General features: G+C 37.4%; 1 non-coding gene and 1 pseudogene across 1 annotated transcript; both read right to left on the bottom strand.

Moving 5' to 3' along the window:
• Window positions 1-4,586: 4,586 nt before the first annotated feature.
• Window positions 4,587-5,590, bottom strand: LOC148581812 (uncharacterized; annotated as a pseudogene).
• A 5,309-nt stretch (window positions 5,591-10,899) lies between these two features.
• Window positions 10,900-10,971, bottom strand: TRNAD-GUC (transfer RNA aspartic acid (anticodon GUC)). The gene has a single exon. It is a non-coding gene; the product is annotated as a tRNA-Asp (tRNA).
• Between the last annotated feature and the right edge of the window lie 32 nt (window positions 10,972-11,003).

Genomic DNA, 11,003 nt, shown 5'->3' with positions numbered 1-11,003 from the left:
GGGCCAACTTGTTTCTTTTTATAAAGAAGACCATTTTAATAAAGACACTAAAAATGTCTTTTTTTAAAAACGTTTATACGTGTCATGTTATTATTGGACATTTTCATTAAACCGATTAATAATTATTTTTTAATAAACCAGAACAAAATCGGTTTATTATAGCAACAATAATAAACCCAAGTGTCTGCATTTTAACTATTAGACTCGGTTTAATCCAATTGAATTACATAATCTAAACCGAATATCTTTAAATTTTTGTATAAAAAGACAAATATATCCCTTACTTTTTGTTTTGCGAACATTCAAATTCCTAAAAATTTAAAAATACAATTATATCCCTAAAAAAATTGGGTTTATTGTTATTATTATAAAAAAAGTTTTATTCTAATTTATTAAGAAAATTAAAAATAACCGGTTCATTAATACATTCAATAATGCAACACGTAAGCATCTTTACAAAAAGACATTTTACGCGTCTTTATGGGAGCATCCCCCTTCTACAAAACTATGTAAACCGCAGGAGGGGTCCCACGATTTCAAAATACACATAAACCACTGATGGGTCTCGCGGTTTACGTTGATAATGAATTTGGCTAGAAACCGTGGTAGGAGTTCCATGGTTTCTGTGTGAATAAGTACACTCTAACTAACTCTTTTACAAGAACAAATTTTGTTGTGGGAGAGATCAGAGACATACCTTTCATCTTTGATGGCAATATAATAATGGAAGCATATAAATATACAGAGAGAGAAGTTAGTTAAGAGCATAGCATGAAGCTATGGAGAAATGAGAATGTTTGTATTCTTTTGAAAAGTTTGCATATAAATCATGGTGACTAGTGAGTGATGATGTTGCCTGTATGCATTCATCGTAAAAAATCTTATGACTATATAAATGTGAACTTGATTGATTAACTTCTCTATATCATGTTAATGGTGATGATGATCACCCCTTGAAGCAAATTTCTATGTCAATGAATCTATCCTAATATTAGAGTAGAAAAAACTTCATGAATATTAAGTATTAACTCACAGGTCATAATTCACACATGATCCTTCAATTATCTCACCCAAACCCAAAAACTATAAAATACATTTGTCTCTTTTTTTTCGGGTAAAGGACAAATTCGTCCCTGACCTTTTAAATCGTGGACTTTTAACTCCCTCAGGATTGAAAAATATAAAACGACCCCTCACCAATCAAAACGCCATACAAACCGGTCCTCCCGTTCAATTTGGTGTCCAACACGTAACAGATTCTGTTTACCTGGCGCCTATGTGGCGTGGATATGCGCACATGTCTTCAGGATGGTGGTAACGGGGCTGACGTGGTGCTAGTGGAGAAAGTAATGGGACATTGTAATCTTTGGACACTCAGACGACGTCGTTTTTGGTGTGTGCCCTATTTCTTCAAATGGAACCCTGTCGCCATAGCCGTTGTGATTTGTGTGAGAGGTTGGGGGTGGTGGTACTGCGGAGTGGTAAATGGCCAGCGATGGAGCTTCATCCAGCGCAAGACGCGTTCCACTACCGTCGACCGTGAAATGCGTGGAAGCTGCAGAGGAGAAAGACGACATTGAGGTGTAGATGTGGAGTGTACGCCATATTGTACAAATCGAGGACGACGATGAACCCCAATAGATTGTTCTTTGGATGCCCATTCTTTAAGGTAAGTTGGTGGTTTTATTTGATTGATTTTGATTATACGGGCGTAAGAAGAAGTTATTTTGATTATAAGTTGGTGATTTTTTGTTTTGCCATGATGAAGATGCAGTTGAAAAATCCCAGTCACTGTAAGTTCTTCTTATGGCTGGATGACCATGTTTCAACAGTAAGAGTTCTGGACAAGTTTATGACTAAGAACGAGGTTGATGATCTGAAACTGTATCTTAGGAAGAAGGTAGTGGAACAGAGACTCACTGATTTGGAGAAGAAGCTGTTGCATCTAGAGAGGAAGAAGAATGTTAATTTGTATTTGCTTATTGTTGTTGTGGTTAGTGTAATTTTGGGTTCTGTTGTTGCCAAACTTGGCTGAAAAGTGGAAAAGCAGTTTAAATTATGCCTTTGGAACACAGGTGTTGTATTAAATTATCCTTTGATGAATGATGATATGCTGTTGCTGTAACATGTTGGAGTTGGGTGGGTATATGTAATATGATGTTGATGGGATTAGAATGAAAAAGACATTAAATAGTTTGGATCATTTAACATTGAACCAAAGTTTAAGTTTAAAGGATTACAATCCTAACAAAACATGATATGCAGTCTGATAACAGCTCACAACCTTAGCATCATAGTTTTGCCAAAAAGATACCACAATGTATAACAAATGAAAATAAGTTTGATCCAAATTTTACATCAGACTCATAAAATATCAACATTATTTTTTGGAATTGTTGACTCCTGGGGTGGGGATGAACTGAAACATCCTTTTAGTTCCACTGCTTGCTGCAGCCAGAGTCTCATCAGATGGTCCTTCAACTGCTTCCACACTTGGCTGCTGTGATTTCTGAACCTGTTGTTTGCCATCACACTTCCTTCTAATTGGTTGTTTCGGTCTGAATGTTTTGTTGGATGGCCTTGCTGGAACTCTAGCTGGAGGTTTGAATGGAACCTGACCTTGTCTTGCAGGGGCTGCAGTAGTGGTCACAGATGCAACTTGTGGAGCAGGTTGTTGCTGGGCCACATCTTGAGTTGTGGAAGTGGTAGAATGGTTTTGGTTTGTTGGGGGTAGCTGAGTCATGCTCCTCACCCTAACATAAAAAAAGACAATAAAGCCATGAGGCAAATTTAAAAAATACAAACAGGTCCTGTAACACTTTTAAAATGGACAACTAAATCCTTAAACATGTTATCGGGGGGACATAAAGATCCTTTGTCCAGACAAGTACCTCTGCCTCAGGTGCTGATTGTGACAGTGGTATAACCACAAGAGAAAGGTTGTCTTGGGTCTTCTTCTTTGGTTTTCTGGTCTTAGGTTTCCAATTTGGGTTGGATGGCGCACCCTTGCAAGTCTTATAGTTGTGCCCTGTATGACCACACTTGCTGCAGGTCACATAGAAACTTCTCCTCAGTTTTTCACCTTCGATAACAGTTTCTGTTGGGTCCTTTTGCCTATTATGTACCTTTGGATGATCAATTGGTTGCTTAATGACAGGTGCAGCAGGCCTAGTCTGATCTGACCAGTTAATTACCATCTGTTACATGTACATGTATGTTTAATCAGGTCCACATCCAACTTAGATCCCTTGTATGTGACCTCAAATCGCTTGCACTCGTTATCACCAATCCACTCCGCAGTCCATTTGTTACTTGGCTTAACAAGCCTCTTCAACCTTTTCTCCTGAACCGGTGCAAGCTTTCCATGATGACAATCTATCAGTCTCTTGTGCTGAACCATACGCCTCATGAGGTAGCAGCGCACTTCTTCGCACATTGTGAGTATAGGCTTGCACCAGTACTTGGTGATCTTGGAGTTGAAAGACTCGCACATATTGTTAGTTAGGTTGTCCACTTTTGGACCATGACTGAAGTAGGCCCTTACCCATGTTGCAGGTTCAAATTTCATCAGGTATGACCAGGCATCCTGATTAACTTCCTTCAGCCTCTCCATTATTGTCTTGAACTCAGCCACAGTTGTGCATTTTGCACAGTCCCACACAAATTCCCTGATATATAAGCCCTTGAAACGGTTGATGAAATTCTTTCACATGTGCATGGCACAATTGTGCACATGTGCATTCGGCATTATCTCTTTCAATGCAGGCATCAGTCCCTGAAACAGAATGGTTCAAGAAGGACTTTCATCATTTTGCATTATATGTACTTAAATTAAGTACAGAAACTGACTTACTAACCTTTTGCATGTCGGACATAAAATTCCAACCATGTTGTTGTACATCTCCAATGTCCTCTTGTAATAGGGTCAAAAACCACTTCCATGACTCTTTCGATTCAGACCTTGCCACAGCAAATGCAATGACATAAAACTGGTTATTTGCGTCCTGTGCCACAGCAAACAACAATTGGCCCCCATGATAGGTCTTGAGGAATGCTCCATCCAAGTGAATCAGCGGCCTGCATCCACTCTTAAATCCCCTCTTGCAGGCATCGAAATATATATACATTTTGTCGAATGTTGGGAGTGCTTGTGGCTGGGGAATAACGTCCAACAAGGCAGTAGACCTTAGATTGCTTCTATGTATCTCCATTAGATAGTCTCTAAGCTTCCCATATTGTTCTACCTCGTTTTCCATGATCCTGTCTTTGGCTTCCCTCACAGCTCTGTAAACCATTTTAGGGTGTAGTACTAGATCAAACTCTTCTTTTAAAAAATTAATGGCCTCATGTGTGTTCATATGGGGATGGGTGGTCATCCTTTTCTCTACTTTTTTGCTGATCCAGTGTTGGTCAGCCGCATTGCTTCCCAGATCTCTTGCGCATGTATGTTCACTCCTATAGGTTTTCACTTGGAAACACTGCAGCTGTTTATTGTATGACAGATGAGCAATCCAGGGACAATTCTCATTTTTGCATCCAACTCTAACCCTTTCCTTATCATTTTTAATCCAGACCAACTCCCTCCCCTAAGCAATAAACGAATCCTTCATAACTTCTTTGAACCTCTCTATTGTAGCAAATCTTGTGCCTAGCTCAAATTTGTCTTCTCCAAAGCCATAGTGTTCATCAAACTCAGGCCAGTGTGGTTTGTTCCCTTCATCCTCTGATGAGACAGGGGTATGCAGCTCTTCAAACTCGTACTCAAACACAATGTCTTCATTATCAGTGTCTACATCACTGACATAATCTGAAACGGCTGGCCTTATGCTGGGCTCCCTAGCAGGCCTATATCTGTTGGGCTGACTTCGAGGCCTACTAGTGCGGTGCTGTTTAGCAGGCCCAGTAGACATTGAGAAACTTTCACCAGCTGAGCCCACCCTTCTTACTTTAAATCTCTGCCTTTTAAACTCATGTGTTGCTTGTTTTTTTGGCTTCTCATTGGGATCAACCCCTTTCCTTGACGATGGAGACACATGTTTCCTCTTCCCTTTGGCAGCTCTAACCCTTCTGTTCTCATCATCTTCACCAGTATCACTCCCACTTTCATAGCTAGCTGGTGGTGGTTTATACGGCTCATCTTCATCACTGTCAGTACTATCATCGTCGGTAGACGAGCCATCCGACTTCTCCAAGTCATTTGGATCGACTTCTTCCTCAACCTCAGTATTTTTCTCAAAATCATCATCTGCGATCTTAGGTTCGTCAACAGGATGGTCAAAAAAATGTAAAACTCTTCAGTATCTTTGTTCCTCAACTTAGCCTGTCGCATTTGGTTGATCCCTGCGTCCCCCCTCAATACATGCAACCCTGACTTCATATCTTTACTTTTTGGATCATACCAGTAAGCCTCCTTATAGGATTGATATCCCAGTCCTTTAAACATCGTGACCAGATCGTCGAAATTGACAAAATCCAAGTCCATCAGAGGAAACTTCTCAACTTGACCATTAAGATACACTAACTCACCGCTATCCCTCCGTGAAAAGTTACCCCCATGATGGAACACGGGAACACCAAAGACATCAACCATCTGCAAAATTTTTCAATCCACAACAAAACACAAAACCACCCCTTATTATCTAAATCTCCAAAATCTTTCTAAACAACATATGGCAAATGACTAACACATGGCAAATGACTAACCCCACAACTAATCACCTATGACAATCACTTACCACTCTCTACGGCAGACGCAGGTATAACCACAGAGCTTCAATATGGAACTCCTCCACGGAACTGCAACGACGACAATGCGGAGACGAAGCGTTGTATTTTTTGGAGGGAAAAGCTTAGTAGTGCTAGGGCTTCTTGTAATTCTTTGTCACTGATATGGGCAGCACTGGCATATTTCATAAGTCACACTCACCACTGCAAAACATTAACCAAAAACGATGTCGTCCGAGTGCCCAAGGACTACAATGTCCCATTAATTTCTCCACTAGCACCACGTCAGCCCCGTTACCACCATCCTGAAGACACGTGCGCATATCCACGCCACATAGGCGCCAGGTAAACAGAATCCGTTACGTGTTGGACACCAAATTGAACGGGAGGACCGATTTGTACGGCGTTTTGATTGATGAGGGGTCGTTTTGTATTTTCCAATCCTGAGGGAGTTAAAAGTCCATGATTTAAAAGGTCAGGGACGAATTTGTCATTTACCCCTTTTTCTCTCTCTCCAGAATTGCCTATCATGACTTGATAACATTTTAGGTTCAAATGTGGAATAAATGTTTATATACTTATAAGAGAAAAAACTTTGATGCTACATTTGCCGATATTCACAAGAAGATAATTTGATCATTTCTATACAAAATACCTTACTTTAATTCCTTGTGAGCATCTAAATCTCAAATAATCCATCACAAGCTCTCTATTTCAAATAGTATTAATATCATTATCATCATAATCTCCAAACATAGAAAGAGACAAAGGAGCAATAGCCACTTTAAATGCTCTATTAATATATATCATCTCATAATCACCTTCCTGCATTGTAATAAATACAATGAGATTAGAGTTCAGACACCTAAATTCATGTTATTAAATGTTTATAAATCCATTAATACTTGATGAAAAAAGAATTGAAGCCAATCATAAACCTAAATAGATATTTGCAATGCAACAAATAATATATCCAAATGATGGCGAATAACTTCTAAATTTGGGTTAATTATATATAGTGAAACTTGGTGCAAACATAAACCGCTGGACCCCTTCCACGGTTTATGCTTATTTCCCATTCACACAGAAATCGTAGAACTCCTACCACGGTTTTTAGCCAAATTCGTTATCAACGTAAACTGCAGAACTCCATCAGCGGTTTATGTGTATTTTGAAACCGTGGGACCCCTTCCGTAATTTACATAGTTTTGTAGAAAGTTGCATTTTCGTATCTAAACTGCAAAAGTTGTATTTCGGTAATTTTGTAACACAAATATTTTATTTTGGTGATTTTCCCTAATATTAACCTTTTTAAAATGAAAAGATTAAAAAACTTCAAGTATAGAACAGAGGATAAGTAGATCTAACTTTCAAATATCTAACACACATTTTAATGGATTTATTCACGTTTTAACAACACAACATCAATGAATTAAAATTCAAGAACCCGAGAAAATAAAATTTTAATGTTAAACATTTGTGCATCATCTCAACCATTGGCCTCGTTTAAAAACGGTACACAATAAGTTGCCAAACATTTTGCAAAGAGTAGTCGACCACCACCACCATACGACTACTGTCACCTTGCACTATTGTCACCAACACCCATAAAATAGGAAGAGAGTAGAGAGGGGAACCAACCCAGTAGCCCACCATGGCCGCCTGCTCCATTACCCATTATCTTCATCAGAACTACCACTATCGCTGACACCGGACAGCACACTAAAGCCGGATGCTGCCTCTGTCGTCTTCACCTCTGTCTTGCTCACAACTGCTGCATCCATCTTCATAACCACCTTCATCGCTGAAAGGTCACGGTGCTCAACCTTTGCATTTTCTGCCAATCCCCAATTTAAATCAATCGTGGTGGTTGACTCTCGGCGAGCCTCCCTTCTCCCCTGTCGCCATCTAGAAGAACAATAAAATACATGCACAAAAAAAAAAGATTCACCCCAAATTATTGCAATTGAGGACATCCCTCAAATCACCACGTTCGATTTTTTCGTTATCAAGCACATTGGGTTAGGAGAAACCAAACGCCGTTCTCGTTATAGAACGTCTTTCACAATTTACTGTTTTTTTTGGGAAAAATATAATATTTTTCAAAACTAAAAGAAATAATGTTTTTACTTTTTAAATTATTGCAATTGTTGTACATAGCATCTATTAATCACCTGACTAGCATTCTTTTCTAGGAGTTTTGAATTGTCGCTTGAAAATAGCAGTGATGTTCAGAAGGACATGTGTCTTTGTAAGGCCTACCCATGTCAGTTCTACACATGAGGAACTTAAAGAGATTCTACATTATAGACTCTACCATCAAGTAAATGCTCTAGGGATAGAAACTAAGTTGTTTTAAGATATAAATAATGCAACCGATAATTTATTTTAGGAAAAATTTTAAGTGTACCGAAAACATCGGTATTCCAGTTGTTTTAACCGTTGATTTTTGTGGGCTTATTATTAATGGACTCCAAAAAATTCTCCTCATGCACTAAAGAAGTGGAAACCAAATTTTCTTGGGCCAAACTCGCAAACGGGAACTCAGTTTCTACAAATTTGACATCACGAGATATAAAGAAAATATTTCTTTCCATATCATAAAGTTTCCATCCTTTCTTTCCAAATGGGTATCCCACAAATGTGCATGTACGAGTTCGGCTGGCAAATTTATCACCCTTGGTTTGTTGATTGTGCGCATAACACAATGAGCCAAAAATCCTAAGATGATTATAGTCAGGTGGTTTTCCATGTATCATTTCAAAAGGAGTTTTCCCGTTAAGAATAGATGATGGTGTTAGGTTGATCAAGTGTCCCGCAGATAAAACACATTCTCCCCAGAATCGAATGGGCAAAGATCCTTGAAATCTCAGTGCATGAGCTACATTAAGAATATGTCTATGTTTTCTCTCCACCCTTCCATTTTATTGGGGTGTCCCAGCGCAAGATGTTTGATGAACAATTCCATGCTGCAAAAAATATGGACGCATACAGATGAACTCGGTCCCATTATCACTGCGTACTTCTTTGACTTGTTTATTAAACTGCCTTTCAATGAGAGCAAAGAAATTAATCATCACACTTGACACCTCCCGCTTTTCACACAACAAATAGATCCAAACTGCTCTTGAATAATCATCAACAATTGTTAAAAAATAAGATGCTCCGCAAGAAGAGGGGGTACAATAGGGTCCCCATAAATCACAATGTATTAAATCAAAAGGATGTGTTGCATGAAAATCACTTGATGGAAATTTATCTCGTGTTTGTTTAGATTTTTCACAAACTTCACATAATTTATTCTTCTCTTAAAATTTACAACCATCATTCAAATTCGGCAACATTTGTACCACTTTATAGGAAGGATGTCCCATTCGCTTGTGCCAAAGATCAATACTACTCTTCTCTTGGGTTTGACATGCTGTGAATTTGCGAACACCATAGTACATGTAGAGCCCATCTCTTCGTTCACCCGCTCCAATCAGCATCCTCAAAATGAGGTCCTGCATAGCACAAAGCTCATGAGTGAATAGTACAGTACAATTTGCATCCTTTGTTAATTGTGATACTGAAATCAAATTGCTTCTTAGTTTTGGCACATATAAAACATTGGTCAATTTAAGCCCTCCATCAAGAGTCACCGTTCCCTTTGTATTGGCAAGAACTTCTTCTCCGTTTGGTAGCCCCACCGTGCATCCTTTAATACGGGTTTCAGCAGTGTGCCTCCGATCACTCACTGTTTGTCTCCCGTCATCACAATATTCAGCTTGTGGTGCTCGTTTATGTTGATGACTAAAACAACTGAAACATCAATGTTCTCGATACACTTAAAACTCTTCCTTTATTTTATCCATAAACATCGTCCACCTTTGTGAGCTATTGGATATGAAAAGTGTATAGAATCAAGATGAGTGTCCTTTAATAGTTTTAAATTTGAGTTTTACAAAAAATCAATCTTAGTCAAATTCTTAACTCTATATTTAGATTAGTCTCTAAAGTTACACTTATATTTGTGGCCTCTAAAAATTTGATTCACTTATTCATTTTAATTTCTCAACTTAGTATTTATGATTCACCCTAATTTCAGACCTTGTTTTTGTCACAAAATTATTAAGTAATAATTGAAATTTTTTATCTCAATTTAGTCTTTACAAAATATTTAAAATTCTAATCTTTATTTTACTTTAAGGGTTTAAAGACTTCTTATGAAACAAATTAAGGTAAAAAGTTTTAATTATCATTTTAGATAATAGTTAAAAATTTTAGTGAGATAACTGTAAATCCATCTTAATACACTATTAATAGTTCTGATAAAAATAGAATTAGAACCAACATAAACTACAAAAGATCAAATTGAATAAATTAAATCACGAATATCACCTGAAAAATTGATTTGATTATTAATTCCGTTTTTTATAACAAAGTTTTTTAACAAAGCAAACACAAAAAAAAAAAAAAAAAAAAAAACAGTAAGAGCTTTTGTTTACCTTAATTTATTAGTGTAACCCTCGTTTTGTGGACTTGATGACAATTAATTATTAGTATATTAATAAGCAATAAGCTACTAAATCGCATATCTCCTAATTCATGTTATTTTTATTAGTATAATAAAAAATATTTTTGTATATTCAATGAAATATATTTTAAGAAAAAAAATTAAACACCAATTTTTCGCAGATTCCCATTATATATATATTAGATTAAATATTAGCTTAAAATATACCATTATATTTTTTATTATTAAAGTTGACAGTTATTAATTAGTTATTATCTATAAACACAAGTTGTTAGATTGTTTACAATAATACAATGTTCTTAGTTGCATGTTTTTTGTGCCGCCCAAGCCAGCAAACCAATGCCAATGCTCAAAGCAAAAGCTGATATATGCCATTAACAAATTGCAAATCTGATCATATTCATTTGGAGTTTTGGACCATCATCATTTTGTGGTAAGACGGCACCTACTAATTAAGGTCATTATTTAAATATGCGGCTACTACTCATCGTCTATTCTACCTTTATTCCTACAATTAAGTGAAATACAGAAGACCCCACTTCTGGGTCCCCTTGGAAAGCGGGCCTGAGCCCAATAAAATAAAAGGTCTCATGTAATGATCTAAGACCTTTTAAAAAGCCTGATCCCAAGAAAAGGAAAAAAAAAAAGATTAAAAAGGACGCCGTTGCCGGGGATCGAACCCGGGTCACCCGCGTGACAGGCGGGAATACTCACCACTATACTACAACGACTTTCCTGCTTGCTTTAATTAATAAATATTATT

The sequence above is a fragment of the Arachis ipaensis genome, chromosome B10, assembly GCF_059453495.1.
Source record: "Arachis ipaensis isolate K30076 ecotype BB chromosome B10, ASM5945349v1, whole genome shotgun sequence".
Lineage (NCBI taxonomy): Eukaryota > Viridiplantae > Streptophyta > Magnoliopsida > Fabales > Fabaceae > Arachis > Arachis ipaensis.
This window is presented reverse-complemented; position numbering and strand designations above follow the sequence as displayed.